The following is a 21,803-nucleotide window of genomic DNA, read 5'->3' on the forward strand; positions in this document are numbered from 1 at the left end:
TGCGAGGCCTTCTGTCTGAAAAGAGATCCTCTTCACAACCATTGTCAGACACGACAGGTAACAAAGGACAATCTCCCACATGTACTATTAGGAGAGATTCGAGCTAATTATCATTCCATTTTTAATACATGTGATGAAAATCTTCAGAGTTCTTTAGATGGTGTCCCTAGAGAGTTAGGACTTACCCTCTATGTCATCTACATTTTTCACCCTGGGTTTAAGAAAAGTGACCCCTGTCATCCTCAACCTGACACAGAGAGAAAAAAAACAACAACTCTGATAAATAACACTCAGAGAATTCTGTTTTATTATACAATCATAAAGGACATAGGAAGTTATTTTTGATAACTGCAAATGACTAGTTTCACTACTTCATTGGGCCTACCCTGATAATCTCTCAGAGTAAGAGGACTTGGGTAAATAATGAGCTTTTTTTGCATCTTTTCCAAAACCCTTTGGGCAAACAGTAGTGTTTATGCTGGCCTGCAAACATGCTCACTAAAATCTCAGGTCTTATTTCATTACTTGTTGAGGATGTTATATACATCATCATTCTAAATATGGAAAACAAATATCAATAAAAATCCAAGCCATTGACATTCCTACCTGTGTCTAACTGGAAAGTACAAAACTAGGCTTACCATACTATCAGAAACTCTTGTTTATGTGTCTTTTGAGAAATTGACATAGCTTTTGTTATTGTCATGCAATGTGCTAAAGTTTGGCTGCTGTTTGGTTTGTCTCCATGACTGGATTAACTACCTATCATGGTTTATGCTGTCAAGTTCATTTGCAGAGAGCAGTTTGCTCAGAACAGGACGTCCCATTACAAACTGCAATGTTTTTAGAAACTTGGCGTTTGGTCTGTTTTTATAGACTTCAGTTCTGCTTTATACTTCCTGTTTCTAACCACCATAATATGTTCTCATTTTAAAATTGATTTAAAAAACATTCTAAAATTCCTACTTTAAAAATGGTAAATAGAAAGGACACTCAAACCACAAACCTCAGAATGTTTGCTATTCTTTGTGTTCTACCTGGACTCAAAGCTTTTGAGTAAAGGGATCTTTTTTTTCCTTTTCTTTTCTTTTGTATCTCTGCACTCTCTTTTGGTCATTTACTATTCATTGGCTGGAATAACATGGGGTGGAATTTTATGAACAAAAATTTGTTTGAGAGTAACTTACAAAGCTAGTTAGATGTAAAATATCTTAAAAACAAAGCAAGACAAAAACTGGAGGCATGTGCCTATCTGCAGACACCTCAACAAGGTACATGGTCATGTTCCTGAGCTCAGGTTGCAAACTGAGGTGATGTTGGGATAGGCGTGGCTGAGCATAGATCATGCTGAGTATGTGTCTGAAACTGGTGGGGGAGGGGCAGATTCGCAGAGTCAGCAACCAGAAACAGTACCAAGTTACATTTTCCACCACCCACTAGCCTGACTTTCTCATTCTTGCCGAGGGTTACATTGTCCATAACAAAAATAACCTAGAAAATGTTGCAATTAATATTCAACTTCTCGAGCATGGCTGTCATAAAACCTCTTGTTTGGCATCGAAGTTGTATATCTAATTTTTTTTTAATAATCTTTAGTGAAGCTTAGAATTAGGACAGAAGCCTCAGAAGTCACAATGACACTCCTAAGGAGATCTCTGTCAGTTTGTAGGGTATTTTTATATGATTATACAGCTAAATTATGTCCATCATTAAAAAATATATTTTTAGATTCAATGCACAAATACACAAATGTCTTTCTTTTAGGTTGCTCCTGCCCTTTCCTTTCCTTTCCTTTTCCTTTTCCTTTCACTTTTCCTTCCTTCCTTCCTTCCTTCCTTCCTTCCTTCCTTCCTTCCTTCCTTCCTTCCTTTCCTTCCTTCCTTCCTTCCTTCCTTCCTTCCTTCCTTCCTTCCTTCCTTCCTTCCTTCTTTCCTTCTTTCTTTATTTCTTTCTTTCTTTCTTTCTTTTTCTTTCATCCTAGAGTTTGATCTCAGGGATTTGTACTTGCTAGGAAACAGCTTTACGAAGTAAGTCATGCTTTTTACACTAGCAACTTTTCAGAAAAGAATATGCCTTTACTCTAACCCGCATTGGACTATGATCCTTCTAAAATTCTAAGAGGAAAAAAGACATCCTACTAAACATCTAATAGAAGCTTACACAAAACAATGATTTCCTGGAGAAATTTTTAAGCCCCATGCTACAAAAGGCATGTGTTTGTTTTTTTTAAGTACTTGTCATATCTCTCAGACTTGATGCATTAAATATTACTTTTAGAATCTATCATAAATGCCATTCATGAATTGGAGGTGGAAGACATGGAGCCTTGAGTCATCAAAGAAACAGGATCATGTGGGCTGGGGATATAGCCTAGTGGCAAGAGTGCCTGCCTCATATACACGAGGCCCTAGGTTCGATTCCCCAGCACCACATATGCAGAAAACGGCCAGAAGCGGCGCTGTGGCTCAAGTGGCAGAGTGCTAGCCTTGAGCGGGAAGAAGCCAGGGACAGTGCTCAGGCCCTGAGTCCAAGGCCCAGGACTGGCCAAAAAAAAAAAAAAAAAGAAAGAAACAGGATCATGAATTGGAGTTGGAAGACATGGAGACTATTCATCAAAGAAACAGGAAAAAAATAAAACAAAACTCGCACTCTTTTTAAGAAGGTAAATGAGCATAGCTTGCTCGTGGCCTTCTCCTCTTCTTCGAGAATCAAATGTGGAAACAGAAAAGGAAGAATAAGAGATATTCCAGAAGTTGACACAAATAGCAATCCAACATGATTCACCCTGGACAAAGTCCCAAGGCCTTGACTTAGCAAGCGCTGGGCTTGGTGGAGAGACATGCAGTCAGTCTTCTCTAAGCTTCTTCCCTTCACTGTCCTCAGAGAATCACTGCTTTCTCTCTCAATATCGCAGTCATTATCAGCATCCAGAAGGCTGATCTAAGGAGCAATGAGGCTACACGAAGGGAAAGGGCAAAAACACAGAGGAGAAGGGCACCAAAGTACTGGACTGAGCAATGACATCCAGGAAGTCTGACAGAGGCCTTCCATAACTTTAGCGCCTTTACTTTCCCTCTTCCTGGGCAACTAGATTCTATTGTAATGAGGTAAGTCACTTCCTCAGGAAGCTCCCCTGCCACAGCTCAGGGAAAGCTGCTACCAGCAGAAATAATGGCAAGCGGAGGGGTTAGCAACTGTGAGTGGCACTTTCTTTCTGCCTTGGTTTTTAGCTATACTCCCAGGCTTTATCGATTCTCTAGCACCCCCAGATGGAAGAAGTTCATACTTCAAGGGAAATTGGAACTAACAAAAGAAACACTAGAAATTTGAGTAACTGTAGTATTATAAAAGAAAGGTTTAACCAGTTTACATTCCCACCAACAATGAAGTAGGGTTCCCTTTTGGCCACATCCCCTCCAACCTTTATTATTGTTAGTTTTCTTGATAAAGGACATGCTTACTGGGGTGAGGTGGAATCTCAGTGTTGTTTTGATTTGCATTTCTTTTAGGGCCAGTGATGTAGAGCACTTTTTCATATGTCTCTTGAACATTCTCTTTTCCTCATCAGAAAAGTCTCTTTTTAAGTCTTTAGCCCACTTGATGAGGGGGCTATTGGTTCTTTGCGGTTTTGTTTTGGAGGAATTTAATTTTTTTAGTTCTCCATATATTTTAGATATGAGGCCTTTGTCCCTTTTATGGCCAGTAAAGATCTTTTCCCTTCAGCCACTCTGGAAAACGGTATGGAGATTCCTCAGAAGGCTAAATATAGAGCTCCCCTATGACCCAGAAGCCCCACTTTTGGGCATCTACCCAAAAGACCACAAACAATAACACACTAAAGCTACCAGCACAACAATGTTCTGATCTCAGCACAATTTGTCATAGCTATAATATGGAACCAACCGAGATACCCCTCAGTAGACCAGTGGATCAGGAAAATGTGGTACATATACACAATGGAATTTTATGCCTCTATCAGAAAGAATGACATTGCCCCATTCATAAGGAAATGGAAGGACTAGGAAAAAATTATCGTGAAGTGAGCCAGACCCAAAGAAACATGGACTCTAGGGTCTCCCTCATAGGGAATAATTAGCACAGGTTTAGGCTAGTCACAGCAGAGGATACCAGGGCCTAATAGCTATGCCCTTATGAATGCATAAGATGATGCTAAGTGAAATGAACTCCATGTTATGGAAACAACTGTTATATCACTGTTGTAATTACTTTCAACATGCCATGTGAAACCGTAACTTTTATTGTTGATGATCCTCTTGTATCCCTTTCCTGTGGTTGTACCTGCATTATCACAGTATCTTATATGGGTGCACTGGAAACTGTATATACTGGTATTAGCACTAGGCAAGCACTCAATTAATTTTTTTTTTTTTTTTTTTTTTTTTTTTTTTTTTTGCCAGTCCTGGGCCTTGGACTCAGGGCCTGAGCACTGTCCCTGGCTTCTTCTTGCTCAAGGGCTAGCACTCTGCCACTTGAGCCACAGCGCCACTTCTGGCCATTTTCTGTATATGTGGTGCTGGGGAATTGAACCCAGGGCCTCATGTATAGGAGGCAAGCACTCTTGCCACTAGGCCATATCCTCAGCCCTGGTATTAGCACTAGGAAAGTGAAAGGGAATACCAAAATTGAGAAACAAATGATAAAAAGACAAATGACTCCAAAAGCTATACTTGCAAAACTATTTGGTATAAACCAACTGAATAACTCATGAGGGGAGAGGGAAAGGGGAAGGGGGAGGGGGAATGAGGGAGGAGGTAACAAATAGTACAAGAAATGTACCCAAGGTATAACGTATGAAACCGTAACCTCCCTGTGCATCACTTTGACAATAAATAAGAAAAAAAAGAAAGGTTTAAATTAGATAATATATAGAATTTGAATCACAATAATCAGAGAAAAAATTTAAGCATGACTGGTATATTTATGTGTAAGTTGGTAAGGTAAGATGTTAGCAATATAAAACTGCAAAAAGGAATCCAATAGTAGAAAATACTAAAAGTGTAATATAATTTAATATATAATATACAATAAACTAGAAAACACTAAAATACAGTGATTGAGATAGAAAACACAATAGAAGGTACAAATATTAGACTGGATATACCTTAAGTTATGCCTGATATACTCTAATTAGTGATCTGAAAGATAATACTGATGGTGGTGTTAAAAGAACAGAGATCCCAAAAGTACACATAAAAATAGATATTTCCAAACTTAATGGAGGATAAAGACCTTCACTGAAGAAAGGCTAAATATTACCTAACCCATTTAGTGTGATTTAGGATACCAAAGACAGTGACTAAATTCCAAAAGTATTTAATGACTTAGAACAAATTCTTGCTAGATCAGTCAGGTTGTCAAAGATTTTGATTTGGAACATTTGATGTAAGAATAAAGGTGAAATAACTTGAAGGTAGTGGAGAATGATCAGTTTAGTAATTATTCAGATGAGAAGATATAAAGCTATTTTAGACATTCAAGGACATAAAATAAGCCTATTCTTAGATAGGTTTCCAAATAACCAAAGAAGAAGATTAAAAACAGAAGGTCTACATGTCAGACAGAAATAGAGCAGTCATCAAAATTTTCATTTAAGTTTTATGTAACATGTATAATACTTCTTTATAAAGAGAGAAGAGAGCTAGAAGCACAGAAAAAAGAAAAGAAGAAAAAATAGGAAAGAGAAAGAAGGGAGGAAAAGTAGGAATGGAAAGAAGGAAAAAAGAAGAAGAAGAAGAAGGGGCTGGGAATATGGCCTAGTGGCAAGAGTGCTTGCCTTGTATACAAGAAGCCCTGGGTTCGATTCCCCAGCACCACAAATACAGAAAACAGCCAGAAGTGGCACTGTGGCTCAAGTAGCAGAGTGTTAGCCTTGAGCAAAAAGAAGCCAGGGACAGTGCTCAGGCCCCGAGTCTGAGGCCCAAGACTGGCAAAAAAGAAAAAAGAAAATTTCTAGGGCCCACTTAGTAAAATCTTAAATTTGTCCTTTGATTCTAAAAATATAAGTAAAAGGGGGAATGGAAAACAACAAAAGGATGTAGTCTGAAATAAGGTAATGGTTTATTTTGATGATCATGTAGATACTGGTAAATTTAAGAAAACTGATGATTAAAAATAAACACTTTAGTATTTTTAACTGAAATAACTATCATAAGAACAGCACAATAATGCATAGCTTAAAAATTAAAGCTAAATTGTATCTATCAAATGAAAGTAAAAATAAATAAATAAAAAAAACAATTTTATTCATATATAATTGAAAACAAAAAGTTATAGTCAATGACATTGGATTAAAAATAAGAATTGACACTGGATACAGTGGTGGATGCTTGTAATCTCAGCTATTTAGGATGTTGAGATAGAAGGGTCATGAATTCAAAGTCAACCTGGTTTAAGTTAGAGAGACTTTACTCTTTAAAACAAGGTTAAAAAAAAGAGCTGGAAGGGGTCGCTGGGAAGGTGGCTTATGGTAGAGTGCTTGCCTAGCATGCAACAAAGCATCACATAAACAACAAAAGCCAGAAGTGGTGCTGTGTGAGTGGCTCAAGTGGCAGAGTGCTAGCCTTGAGCAAAAAGAAGCCAGGGGCAGTGCTCAGGCCCTTAGTTCAAGCCCCAGGACTATCAAAAAAAAAAAAAAAAGACTAGGGTATGGCTAAAGTGGTAGAATCATTTAATTAGAATCTAGGGCCCAAGATTCAATTTCTAATTTAATAGCCTATTTTCTGTAAGTGATTGTACTGGGGCTTGAACTCAGGGCCTTGAACTCTTGTTTGGCTTTTGGGCTCACACTGGCTCGACCACCTGGACTGAATTGTTGCTTATTAATTAGAGATAAGAATCTCTGATCTGTCTGCCTGGTCTGGCTTCAAATCATAATTCTCAGATCTTAGCCTCATTAGTAGCTAGGATTATAGGTATGAGCCCCCAGCACTCAAACATGATTTTTTAAAAAGGAAACTACTAGGAAAGCAATTTATAAACTCTAACTAAATACAATTGGGGGGGATAACACATGAAAAAATAGTTGTACAATTTTGAAATTCTTCACCTGTTTTCTCATGTGTACAAAAGTTTTGAACAACTTTGTTAGGTTGAAAGGCTAACCCTTTGAGTTAATTCACATAAAAATATGAAGAATGGTGGTTCTTGGAGTAAGTGGAAGATGATCATGAAGAAAATTGGGTTCTGGTTCCTTCTTCCTTAGTTCAAATGCCCTTGATAACAAATTATTAGGTCAAAACGATCACAAAATTCTTTGGTTCCCTGGCCTTCCTTATTTTTTTGTAGTAAAACTTGAGTGTTATACTCAGGTCAGAAAAGCATTTGGACTTCATTTTGATTATTATGACTATGTTATCCGGCCCGCCAGATTAAAGCAACTGCCATCTCTCTATTGTTTCTATGCTCAGCCAAAGTGAACAGTATATATTATGATTAAATAACAGGATCCATTCTGCCTTTTGCATAGAATTAATTTTGGTATAGCTTCCATTTCATTAGAGGAACACTTTAAAACAGGTCAAGTGTAACCAAGACTAGATTGAAAATGCATTATTCTATTTTGGGAGGCTCTCCAAGCTGATACATATTTAAAGCAATTGCACAAGGAAGTTCAAATGTCAGGCAGACTCCTTTCAGGAAACAAATGTCTTAAGTTTCCACTACATAATTTTAGAATAAACACCCAGTATATCTCTTGCACTATCTTGGTGCATCATCTGGCCAGAAAATAAGCTATTTGTGAGAGTTATGTGGAATAAAACTGGCAGCAGTACAATGAATACTGTTTTCTTTATTGGCTGTGTCTCTTTGGGATTTACTTTATGTTTCCAGGAATACTCTGTATTTTCCTACATTTTTCTTCCTGGGTATTGAATTCTTAGAATTATGGAAGTTTAATAAAATTCAAGTTCCACCCTTTCTGTGGGCTCACAGATTATCTGTTTTATTTAGCAGACTGTTTCATCAGCTAGACAAAGCACAGTAATTTTTAACTGTTTACTTAGTGGAAAAGCCTCTTGTTGTTAGCTAAACCATTTTCTTTGGTAGTAAGCACATGTCAAAGACTCAATGTTTTATTTATACACCTGTCATAATCTTTCAAAAGGGAGGCATAGGCTATGGAGTCCTGGACCGAGCTAACTGGATTTCAGCATGGGAACTACACAAGAGGAGCTGGAGGTCTGGGGGTGGGGGGTGGGGGGCGGTTTGTGAGTCGTTATGTGGCACGTGCCTCTCACAAGATCCCAATCCACAAAGCAGAGAGAGTTGAAATTGCTTCCGGTCCCATCAACGTAAACAGGGAGCATGTCAAATCAGAAGTCCTGGGCCTGCGTGTTTAAACCTGTGCCATGAATCCCAAGAATTCATGGGATTTTCCAAGAACAGTTTATGAAGATATGAAGATCCCCTAATCTGCTCTTTTTTCCAGATGAGTAAAAGAAAATCTAAGAGCTTTTTTGCTGACATATTCATTTTTCTACAGCCTAGATTCCCAAACTGTGAGCTTGTTGCCATTTAGGAAAAACAACAACAACAATTAACACAAAACCCCACAGCCCCCCATATCTGTGTTCTCTTTAGAAATAAGTAGTAATACACCAATCTACACATGGTCTTGGAAACAAGGGCAGAAACCCAAACTTCATCTTCTCTCTCTTCTAGCTCCCAAACTCCAAACTCTTCTCCAAATCATCTATTTTCTACTTTTAAATAGCAGATCTAGCTGGGCCCTGGTAGTTCAAGCCTGTAAGCCTAGCTACTCAGGAGGCTGAGATCTGTAACTCAAAGCCAGCGTGGGCAGGAAAGTCCCAGAGACTCTTTATCTCCAATGAATCACCAAAAGAACCTGAAGGGGAGCTGTGGCTCAAGTGGTAGAATGCTAGCCTTGAACAAAAAAGGCTCAGGGACAGTGCTTAGGACTTGAGTTCAAGCCCCAGGACCAGCACATGCACACACACACACACACACACACACACACACACACACACACACACAGAGCAGATAAAATAAAATAAACGGTGGTTGTAATTTTACCTTCACTTCTTATTTTTTTTTTTTTTTGGCCAGTCCTGGGCCTTGGACTCAGGGCCTGAGCACTGTCCCTGGCTTCTTCCCGCTCAAGGCTAGCACTCTGCCACTTGAGCCACAGCGCCGCTTCTGGCCGTTTTCTGTATATGTGGTGCTGGGGAATCGAACCTAGGGCCTCGTGTATCCGAGGCAGGCACTCTTGCCACTAGGCTATATCCCCAGCCCCCTCACTTCTTATCTTAAACTCCTATATTTCAAGTGGGCCAACTACCACTGCATCTTAACTAATTCTTGCTCCTTTTATTTTTGCTCGATAGAATAGCCATAGTACTCTTACTAAAACTGAGATCTTCTTGTATTACAGTCTTGTTTTAGATATTTAAATGAATCTTTTCCCTAACTCTCACAGTAAAGTCCTCCTTCAGTTAGACCAAGAATGGAGTCTACTTATCCCACAGTTCCATCCTTGTTCCTTACCTGAATGCACCTATTCAATTTATCAATTAGCAAGTCCAGAACATGATTTTCTGTCTTATAACTTTGCAACTTATTACTAATTTTTGTTACTCTTCCATTTGAAACTTTGGTTGAGCTTGACCTACTCAGAAAAATTTTGTAGTTTTGCCGCCTAATTTACATTTCTCTTCTTTATGACCCTCTAATATCCTTCTTGTGCCTTATCATAAATTAAGGATCCTTCCTATGAAAGTGAGGTTGACTGTGCTTATATCTGTGTCAAACTGAATGACATTTTCTCAAAGGTAATCCTCCCTAAACTCTGGGAGCTTTGCTGCCTCCAGCTTCTTAGGAGATACTCTTGTTTAGTATTCTGTGTCTGTTCTAGCTCCTCACCTACTCTGCTTTTTGTTTTTTTTTGTTTGTTTGTTTGTTTTTTCTCTGCCACTTCTGTGTTGTTGATCTGGGGTTCCTTGTCACCACCCCACCCCCTCTCTGATTGGGATGTTTCTTGCAAATCTATGTTCAGACTTCTGGACCCTTTTTCTATGTACTTATTCCCTATGACATCATTTCCTATAGTTAGAGCTTCCACTTCTGTAGAATAAATTCCAAACTCTATTTTCAATCCATATTAGTATTTCAAGATGCTCCATCATGACTTGAATTTCCTTCATGGTGCTTATCAAAATTCATCATTACACACTTGTATGATTTTAAGATTTCCTAAATGACCTTTACACTGTAAGTTTCCTGGACACCATTATGTACAGTTGCATGTGATATCTGTGTGTGTGCATGTATGTGTGTTAATGATCCGTACTCAGACACATACTAGGTAATCAATGGACATGAGATCACTAAATGGAAGTCAGTCAGATGATCAATGGTGCCATCTTGCTTCTAACCTGCACATGAAAACAGGGGAAGAACATCTTTGTGTTTTACAGGATTGTACTCTTTTGACTTTCCTATCCCATAAACCATAGGCTAAGTGAAAATGAACTATTTATATGAGAGAAGTGCTTTTAAGTTTATTAAGAGATGTGTTCATCTCAAGTCAAGTAAAGGCATCTTTAGGAAAATTTCAATAGCTCTCAGAGATGGCATAAACAATTATATAGGTTGCACACTGTTCACATAATAGCTATTATAGTTGAGTGCAGGGATGTAATTTGTCAATCAAGGGACAATAAAATATTTGTGGCAATCGATCAGTATAGTATGCCGATTTAATGATTGATGGAATTCAAAGATCTTAAATGAGTGGTGTCTTTCCCTGTTTTACACAAAAATACATGATGGCTATGCCTGAGCTGGATGTTCACCATGTAGATTTTGGAAACTCTACTGATTATTGTCTGTGTCCCATCCTTAAAAATTTAAAGATGAGGCTAACCAAATCTAAGCACGAATGCATATGAAAAAGGGGAAAAATAGTTGAAATAAGATGTATTCCCACTGATAAGGAGTTAAAGTTCATCTTTCTGTGGGATTAAAATATATCAGGCATTCCTGCTGGGGCAAAGTAACTTTATTGAAAAATGCCTGTATGCTTTTGTGCTCCATTTACAGTGGCAAAGTAACAAATTATCCCAAAACTTAGTGGCTTAAAATGAGCACATTTATTTTGTTCATAAATCTGCAATCTGGATAGGGCTCAGCAAAAGTAAGTTTTGTCTCCATTTGCTGTCAGCTAAAGAGGATTGAAGGCTCCGGGCAGGAATTATGTGGAGGTTCACTCTGTCTCCTGTCTGCCAGCTGGGTTGGGAAGATGCAAATAGCTGGGAGCCTGCACAGCTGTTGTGGCTCCTCTGGTCTCTCCCTCTTCCTCTTTTTCCTCTTCCCTCCCTCTCCCCGTTTCTTTCTCTTTCCCTCCCTTCTCCCTTTCCCTCTATCTCCCTCTCCCTCCTCTTCTTCAAACCAGCATGGCACCTCAAAGCTCTCCATGTAGGGGTCAGGAGAGAAGGAAGCTACATCACCCTCCATGACCTAGTCTCAAAGCCGAATAGAAGCATTAATTCTGCTTTCCGTTGGTGAGCAACTTTCTAAGGGGGAAAAAGATATGGTCCCCTCTTGATAGAGGAGCATCAGTATGGCTTTGAGGAAAAGCACGGGGCATGGAGCATGTAATAATGGAGCCCATTAAAGAAGTCCTACAAGGATTGTGAGATGCTAAGTGGAAAGAATGTTGCCCCTGCCAAAGAGAATTCCAGTTTGGACAGCCTCCAAAACACCAAACTGGACTCTATCAAACACTTGCACTGAAGAGCTTCAAATGAGAGCCAACATCCGTCTCTGTCACAGCTGGGGTCTCAGTTCTCAATGAGAACGTCACCAGTGACTCTTTCCCCCATGCTAGAAATCTCTCCATACTATTTCTACTTCTCTCTCTCTCTCTCTTTACACCTCCCACACTTCTAACTCAAATCAGTATGTCTCAGTGCTTAATTTCAAATACCTATCATAGTCACAATTTGCTCAAGTTCTCAAGAACTCATTTTGATTCACCTCTGAATGTATCCTTTGCTGCCAGATTCTCAAATCTTTTCTATATATGTCTCCCATTACATTCCAGTATTTATTCCTCTAATATTTTATGAAAATTTCAAATAAAAATTAAAAGAAGTATGTAATAAACATCAGGTTATCTATATGTAAATTTCTAATTTTTTCCACTTTTATTTTATTCCATTCACCCATTTTCCTACCCACTGATAAGCCCATCTTATTTCTATGATGCTTGTAAAAATGTTACATATAAAACACTCTATTCCTAAATAGTTTAGAATATGAGGCATTAATATTCAACATATTGAATTTTTCCATTCAGGAAAATAGTAAAAGAAGAGTCAACTTCCATTTAAAAAAATGGTCTTCAATATGACGCGTACCTATATATTAAATTAGCATGTTACTATAATTCACAATGCGAGCCTAAGAAATACAATAGTCAAATGAAGCATTTGAAGCTGCTCAATAATTATAATGATTTTTAAATTATACTCTTAGTCATCTTTTCTTGTTCTTAGAAGAGGATTTTTAAAAATCAAACCTTTCTAATGGAAATTTGTCCAAGTTATAAAATTTCCCTGATAATTCATGAATTAGTGATCTTCAAGGTTTTCATTAGTTTTTTCAGTACATATGTTTTTGCCCAGTATTTTTAGATAGGACATCACAAAATGAATTTTTATTTATTACTTTGAACAAAATCATCTTGGACTAGTGGAAATAACATGAGTATGGAAATCAAGAAAAACCTCAATATAATCACTGGGTTACCTATCTAGGTTTAATATCAACATGAGTTCTCAGAAGCCATATTATTTTCTCCTAGTCAAGACATATAGAAAAGACCTTTCCTGAATAATCACTTAATTATGGTTCTATCAGTTTAAAAAATCCTTTGATAGATTGAAGACTTGTGATGAGATATTAATTATACTACTATTGTTCCAAAGAAATAAAGCCATTGAACGTGAGAGCTTAGTTGTTTTCAGAGAAGTGCTGTCTTTATAGGTTTTAGGTGGAGAAGATATTGAATTCCTAGTTTATCTTGGTCCTGTTGACAGCAAAAATAATGTATTTTTTTATTTCTTTGTGGCAGTCATGGGGCTTGAACTCAGGCCCTAAGCAATTTTTTTTTTTTGCTCAAGGTTAGCATTCTATCACTTGAGCTCCACTTCTGGCTTTTTAGGTAGTTAATGGGAAATAAATGTCTCTTGAACTTTCCTGTCTGGGTGCTGGCTTTGAACTTTGATCCTCAGATCTCAGTTTCCTTATTAACTAAGATTATAGACATGAGCCTCTAGCACCTAGTAGAATAACATATTTTAATAATTTCCCCCTTTCTTTGCTTTAGTAGAAAGACAAGATGGGAAACAATGCATAAGGTTATTGAATTTCAGTTCAAGTCATTGTTTATATGTCATCATTTCTTCATACAATTTTGGTAGTAAATTTTAATGAAACGAGAATTAAATGAGGGAATAGATAATGTGTCTCTGCAGTAATTAGTGAGATGGAGATTTGACAATTATCCAGTTAATCTGATCAACAAAGACAGCCAAATTGGATAAACTTTCCAATGCCTCAAAATGGATTTGTTTGGCCTAGTCAATCCAAATTGACTATGCACGTTAATTACATTAACAACACAGCTGCCAACATTCTCCTCCATGGGAAGAGCTCAAAAATAGGAGATTATGAGGGACATAAACAGGTAAGCAAAACTAAAGGACAGAAAGTAACTAAGTTAAATGTACCAAGAGAAACTGAAACAAGACTGAGGTTAATATGGAAAGGGGGAAGAAAAAATGGTATAAAAATTAAAATGAATAATTAATATGTAATAAACTAAGAAATGAAAGGAAAAGAAAGAGGCACCAAGATGTGATGGTGTGATCTCATGAAATATATTACCTTTTGTATAAGAGGGAAGTGATTAAAGACAATAAAAACTCATCCAGCTGTAATAAACAATGCTTTTTTAAGTTTTGAAATATTTGAACTAAAGTATGTCCAAGTTATTGGCAGATACATTGCTACAGGTAGGAAAAACTAAGTGAAACCTGTCATGAGTTGAGAAATATGTAGAATATTTTTTCCTAGAATAAAATCATAGGTAAATACACATACAAAGATGCAACTACTAAATTATCAAGGTAGATGCCATTAATTTAGAGACAGTTTCTGTGGCTCTGACTTCAAAGATGTTTAAAAACAACATCAGCTTGTCTCCAGGACCATTTCTCTTGTGTCTTGAGATTTCAGTGGAAGAAACTCAGAGACAGTGCCAAGAAACACAATTCATTCCTTTTTTTTTGAAGATTGTCTCCTATCTCTACCTCCTCAAATCTCAGAAAAGTTGTTTATGAAGAGATTTTAACTTTATATCCCCATTTAATTAGAGATTATGACACTGAAACATAGGAATGTCTGCACACATTATCAGTAAATTGAATGAAATAAATCTTGTTTAAAATAAATCCCTTCTATTGGAAGAGAAACTCAGCAAAGTTGCTTTTTGGTTCTTTGCATCAGATGATGAGATTGAGATGTTCTATGCTGAGGGCCAATTTCCATCCTTGGCACCATGAATTTGCATGTTAGTCATTTGCTTTCAGAGTTTTAATGGAAATCAAATACTGGTCCAACATTACTCCACTACCACTGTCCTAACAAATAGAGTGATGTCATTGATTCCCATGAGCCCCCTCATGATCAGATCACTTAGCTCATTGCAATTGAAAAGGCCTTTAAAATGTTACGATGACAAGTAATTTAAATTTAAATATCCATCTGTTAAAGGCTACTGTACTGGACTGTGAACTTCCAGAATCAAAACCCAACTATTTGCAACTGAAAATTTACCTGTATTAGGATATTTTTCTACCTATTTTTTAAGAAAAGTATTTGTTGTGCCAATGCCAGGGGCTTGAACTCAGGTCCTGGGTGCAAGAGTCTCATGGATTTTCTTGCCTAGATTGGCTTTAAACCACGATCCCCAGATCTTAGCTGCCTGGATTACACCTGTCAGCCACTATCTCTTTTTAAAAATTTAGTATTATTTTTTCATTACTATTATGAGTAGTTGTACAAAAGGATTTTTAATCAAAATATCAGTTTATGAGTACAATGCATCATCTTCACTGTTACCAGTTCCACCATTCTCCATCTATCTCCTAATGCAAATCTTCTTCATCTTAACCTAAAGGGCCAAGTCTTGGAGAAAGACATCTAAAATCTGTGGGACAGGCAACAATTACTCACAATATAGGGGACATTAAAGTAAAACACAAACATACTATTATATATTCATCTCACAAGGCTCTAATATATCTTATAGTGAACAGAGGAAAAAATTTAAATAGGACAGCACATGTGAAATAGCTTAAAGTCAAATGAAAGTGGACACTTTATCTATGGCAACAACCCAAACTGGCATGATCTCTTTTCTGAATTCTTTAGGAGCCTGTGTTTGGTTGGGCTTTCTGTCAAGAGCTCTGGCAATAGCGTTCTTCGGCTGAGAAGATGGATAACATTAACACTCAATGCCAACAGTAATCTGTGCCGATTGTGCTTGAGTCCCAAGCCAGCCTGCAGCTGCGGTTCTGAATTTCAGCTTCACAAATACAGAGCTACTGAGCAACGGACTCTGTTTCCAACTAATGCTATTTTGGCTTGGGACTGCCCTGGGAGGCAAGAGGGGTAATGCCATACATGGATGAAACATTGAAAGGAGACTGAATCCAACCACTAGGATGTCAGAGGAAATAAGATGTTATTGATCCCACCTTTTTTTTGTTGGCCTTATATTCAGTGCCTTAGTAATTTACTTAAAAGTGAGGCTAAAAGAGGCCTTAAAATGTGCAAAGTTACTTTCTTATTTTAGAGGTGAATTCCTTTCACGGTCAACCCAAATGTTCACAGAAAATCCATAAGACAGAACTTCCAATTTTTCCAATTATCATGAGGTTGAACAAACTGGAAATGGTTCCAATGTTTCTTTAAAAAAGGATCACATAATTTAAGGACTATGATACAGAAGGACAAGAGAGAATGGATGTCACACCTGATACACCTATCATTTGCCACAATACAAGACAAAGCCTCAGACAGAATCACCCAGGTTAATCATAACTAGCCTTACTGCGGACAGATTTCTTTACTTACTGGGCTACTATTACGAAGAGATGAAAATGGCCAGATGGGAGTTGAGGTTTACAAGGACCCTCTGTGCTCCACGGAGGGGGAGGGGGGTCCCCGCCTTGGATCCAAACTCACAAATCCACAGAGCTCTCAGTGACAGCTATGGGGGGCACAGATTCCCTGGGGCACCCCAAAACATGCTGATGAGGCTCATTTGACTTTCCCCTTTAGTGTTTGGACCTAACTCTGTACCCACAAGGGACCAATCCCATTTTATGGATGTTGCTATATGAATATATTGTATCTTATGAGATTTATGCCATCTCCATGGCTGACTTTTTAAAGACTGATGCATATTGAAAAGGCTGGGGAATGTTTGTGTGAAGCCAGGAAACTCTTGCTGATGGAGCATGTGAATATCCTCATCTCACAACCAATGCCATATCTTCTTGCTGTGAAGTATCTTTGGGTTTGAGATGATGCCTGCAAAATTTTCTTAAAAGACCAAAAATAAGGAGGTTGAGCATGGTAATTCTTGCCTGTAATCCGAGCACTTGGGAGGCTGAGGTATGAGAATCTTGAGTTTGAGACCAGCCTGGATTATCTACAGATACTCTCTGTATAAATAAATCAATTAATAAAAATTCATACATTCACTCATATACATACACATATACGTATACACATATGTACATACAGAATAAGAGACAGGTTCTCATCGATAATGTGATATTCGGGCAGAACAAGGATTGCCAATCACACTGATGTCCGGCCAATAATCGTTAGGGAAGCAGTAGCCTAGAGGACAAAACCCAAATTTGGGGACCAGCAAGAAGCCTGGCGTTGAATGATGGAATAGAAGAGTGATGAGAATACAGTTGGAGGAAGGGTTCTAGGCTTGATTGTGTCTTGCTGGCCACTGTTAGGATTTATGACATAAAAAAAAATTGGAGGTTTTGAACAGTAGCAGTAGTAGAACACGCTACTAACTTATTTTAAGAAGGATTATTTTGGCCATTGTGTGAAAAGTAAACTTACAAAGATATGAAAATAACTGCTTTAGCATGTCAGTATTTAATGTCTGTCTGTTTCCAGCGGAATCTTGGTGGCTCAGGCAATAGATAGCAGACCCCTGTGATTATAACCAGGCCAGAGCTCTACTGAGCTGTGTGTTGCCTCTGCTAGAACAAATCAGCACTCTGGCTGGCATGAGCATTAGGCTGTTGCTCTGTCATGTGTTATTTTCAACACACAACGGTGACCAAGTCCAAATGCAGTGTTCATGCACCTGACATGCACATCAGTGTATATTACTTGGTCCTGCCCCTCCCTGCCCGGCACATGTCACACTATAATTTGGGGGTGACCTCTACCAACTGGCAAATGTCAAGCATCTGAGTTATATTAATGAAATGATCATGTATAATCAAATCTAATGGGCAGAAAGGACCGATACTCTGAAGGTTCCCCTGGCTTTTGGACAGTTCATCTGAATGCAAGCTGAGTTAAAGTGTCCAGGAGTCTTCTTCTCGCCGAACCACCCTGAGCCAATGAACGCCAGGCGCTGGAGAATAAAAGCCTTCCTCCCTGGCCTACGGGTGGGGGAGGCAATACAAGTTGGAGTCCCCGTGTGAAGGGTCAAGGCACTTCTCATTGATTCTGTCTACTTGGGCTTCTTCTAAAAAGTATTCCTGTTCCTAATCATTGCCACTGTGCAAACGTCTCATCTTCTCTAGACAGTCTCACCTAAAACACCTTCCTATTGCACATTTAATAAAGAAGTTCTGAGTTGGCTACTTGTGTCTGGAGTTCATGGCCAAGATTGGATGAGACCAGTCTGAGCTCGGGACCTGCTGATTATCTGTAAAATCATGAGGTTAGATGAGAACAGCCCAGGAGTGAATGTCTGAAAGCTTGAGAACACAAGGAGTTCTTAGCTCTGGTTATTTTCCCCTATAGCCTTTACTCATTCTATTTTGTTTTCAGGCTGGATCTTGATTGAGGTCCTAGTTAAATCCTCAAATTAGTTCACTTCATTTCCAGCTAGTTCCTAATTTTACAACCTGCCTATCAAACTTACCCTCTGAAGGAATATTGTCTGAGGGTATGGCTGATTTATTGGTCCCCAGTATTAGCCAACCAAGATGGATCTCTCAATAAATCAGAACATTAAACACCTGTGCAGAGATGCAAATGTTTGGCTCAGGTTCAGCTGACAGAATTCCCGGCACACTTTACATAATGGGAATGTTTTCACCTTGACTCTTTGCTGAAAAATAATTTGGAGTCTTAAAGGCAAATGTGGCAGACTATGGAGAGCTGAAGATTTCTAGAAGTAAAGGATATATTTAACCAAAGCAAAACATCTACTTAAAATGTTATGATGCTTTGTATTGTTGAATTAATTGTATTGACTATATCATGCACCCTCATTTATTGAAGAATGAGCTAATGCATTCACATAGGAGAGAGAGGAATACTACTTGATAAAGTAGGTAATGTCTTCACTTTGTCTAACATCTTTCTATGCAGAAATGATTTAGTTTAGACAAATCTTTGCAAAGTCAAGGATGTCTGAGGAACATGCTAGGAAATTAAGGAGAAAAGCTGAAATATCATTCTGTGAAGGCAGTGGCTTTTGAATTTCTTTTCATAAATAGATTAGATATTGTGAACTGCTCTAATGTGCCAAAAAGACAATAGTGTATTTAAAAGAAAATTCTGGTGAATTATAAGGCTTTGTTTCTTTGGGATAATCTGCTTTGGAGAGTTCTTTCTTCTTGTGAATAAAATAATGCTGCAAGTTGGATAGAAATGCCTCTTATCTAAAAGAGATCAAAGAAAGGAAAAATCTTTTAATCTAATTTTTTTATCTTACAGAATTTTTGTGAGCCATTAAAGTAGCAACAAGAACTAATAACATCTATGCCATTTTTTTAAAAAAAGAAAACAAGCAAAGGATTAATGATTAATGAGTGCTGCTCTCTTTAAACCTAACAGAGTTAAACAATATCCCAAATATTGTTTCAAATGTGCATGATTTCTCTGGATCCACTTTAAAATATCCAAATTATGCCTAATTCCCCCAAAATAAAAAGGCATATGGTTTACCTCATATTGACTAAAATGAACTAGAAACATAAAATAATATACAAATGCTGAAATAGTTAGAAAAATGGAAGTGCATTGCCATTGGATAATACATGGTACAAATATACAGAGACAATCACTAGGGACACTAGGGACATAATTTTGGTGTTCTTCAAAATTTTAACATTTATTATTTAATACTTGAAATGTTTCCTAATTACAACACAAGGACCATGTTTGTAATATATACTCTTAAATGGCAAATTTGGTCATGTTCAGTTTTGTGTGTATTCACAAAAGTAGTAGCAGTCCTCAAGGATTTTGTTAGGTTTTATATCCATCTCTGTTGTCAAGACACTGAATACTTGCATGACTAAAGTGAAATTATTCTGGTATATGACTCTATTTATACACTGGCTATGATTTATCAAAGTAAAAATATACAAAGAAAAATCAGCAAAGAGAAAAGGCATGACGAACCATTTTTATTAGGTAGGGAGGTGCTCTGCTCTTGAAATCAAACTTCTTTGATGCCAACAAACTTGCCAACATATCCTTCTGAAGGGAGGGGGGTCTCAGACTTGTTATGTCCTTTGTTCTGTGGATATGCTGCTGTGGTTTTCCTCATTGTATGTATATGTGTGCTTACACGTATGCAACATGTGTATATTATATATCCCATGTGTGTACATACACACATCTATCTAATCTATCTCAACTTTCTCAGTATGAGATTTTGGAGGAAGTAACAGAGATTCCCCTCTCCCCCTCCCGCCCATTGCTCTACTGTGGTATTGAACAAGATCAAACAAGAATTAACTATTGGAAAGTTTGATGTTTCAGTAGGGAGCTGCAAGGACTACACAGGTGAACAGACCTAAGTTTATGGAGAAGCCTTTGCCATTCCTATTCTGGATAGAGTTCACAGGACTTTCTGAAATTAACTGGTAACGATGATAGCACAAAGTAGAAAAAAGATACAGAAGGCATTCATTATGAGTAATACTAACACAGACCTATGCGAATTCACTATTTTTCACAAATGCATATTTAGGTAAACTAGAGTATACAGTGGAATATGAAAAAGGAGCTCACAGAAGGGAAACTATACTTGTGATTCATTTTCTAAATAAATAAATAAATCTACCCATTGAAAACAAGCTACATTGTGTCAAACTCAGCAATTTAGAAAGAAGATAGAGTTTCACTCTTAGATCATGGTATTTGATGTGACAAAAGAATTGCTAGTATTATTTACAAGTATCCAAGTTGTTATTTATTCAACATACACCTTCAAGATCAGAAAGATATCACTACAGTGCTTCCAAATGTGGGTGAAGGGGCTGGGGATATGGCCTAGTGGCAAGAGAGCTTGCCTCGTATACATGAGGCCCTGGGTTTGATTCCCCAGCACCACATATACAGAAAACGGCCAGAAGTGGCACTGTGGCTCAAGTGGCAGAGTGCTAGCCTTGAGCAAAAGGAAGCCAGGGACAGTGCTCAGGCCCTGAGTCCAAGGCCCAGGACTGGCCAAAAAAAAACAAAAAAACAAAAACCAAATGTGGGTGAAGCTCTTTGCTGTGAGACTAGGCTGGCAGGCATTCGAAAGGCATTGTATTACTTTGCACAGGCTGAAGAAAATCTCCTGGTGATGCACATTATTATCTTCCATCACAGAGGAGGGAACCCTGTCTTACAGAGGCTAAGTGACTATCCCAGCATCACACAGATAGGAAGTAACATTGCAGACACTTGAACTCAGCCTCTCACTCCAGTTTGTTTTCAACCCACAAGCCCTACTGGCATTCAAATCCCTCTGAGGAACCCTGTATCTGAATGAAATTGGAAACATTCAACATATTCATTAGCTTGCCATGACTACAGCAAATATAGAAGATCATCCACATCTACAGCAAAAGGGACTGTTGTTTTTCATTTTTGGAAGTTCTAAGTCCATGCTAACATTATGAGTCCAGTACTTTCAGGCTCAAGAAGAGGGCGGTGGGACAAAAAGTGAAAGAGAGCTAGGACCAGGAGGGAAGTTCCCACAATTCCCCTCAAAGGTTGTGGTTTCCACCAGGCCCCACCTCTTAAGGAACCTGCTCTCTCTGAATTGCACCTCTTTGGGATCCAAGCCAGCAACCCTTGAGACCTTAGGGGGCATTTACGATTCAACACATAGCAACAGTCGTGTTGTACAATTATCTATGGGTCCCTTGCATTCCTAGGTCATATGAGCAAAAACATTGCCTGCTTTTGTTTGAGTTTGTCTTTCAAATGATACTTACATAGACAACGCATTGCAAGACATAGACAGTCTCCTCATGGAGAACAGGCAGGCTTGTTTATGGTGTACCAACCATCTTAAAACCTTCATAGGTTTCCCAAACTCTGCGTTCTGCTCTTATAACCACCCTAATATAAGCATGTGCACGGGCATTTGTTTGACACTGTTCTGTGAGAAGTGACTTGGAAATGCAATATAAGGAAATACTGATATTCTTCCAACTCTTATTTTGCAATGCGTGACGAGTAAGTAAGCCCTTGAAAACACT

The 21,803-nt window shown here is 38.1% G+C and overlaps 1 protein-coding gene across 1 annotated transcript in view; it reads right to left on the reverse strand.

The window, feature by feature from the left end:
• Window positions 1–21,803, reverse strand: part of Marchf1 (membrane associated ring-CH-type finger 1) — a 278,150-nt gene that overhangs the window by 76,532 nt on the left and 179,815 nt on the right. The window lies entirely within an intron of this gene.

The sequence above is a fragment of the Perognathus longimembris genome, chromosome 21, assembly GCF_023159225.1.
Source record: "Perognathus longimembris pacificus isolate PPM17 chromosome 21, ASM2315922v1, whole genome shotgun sequence".
Taxonomy (NCBI): Eukaryota; Metazoa; Chordata; class Mammalia; order Rodentia; family Heteromyidae; genus Perognathus; species Perognathus longimembris.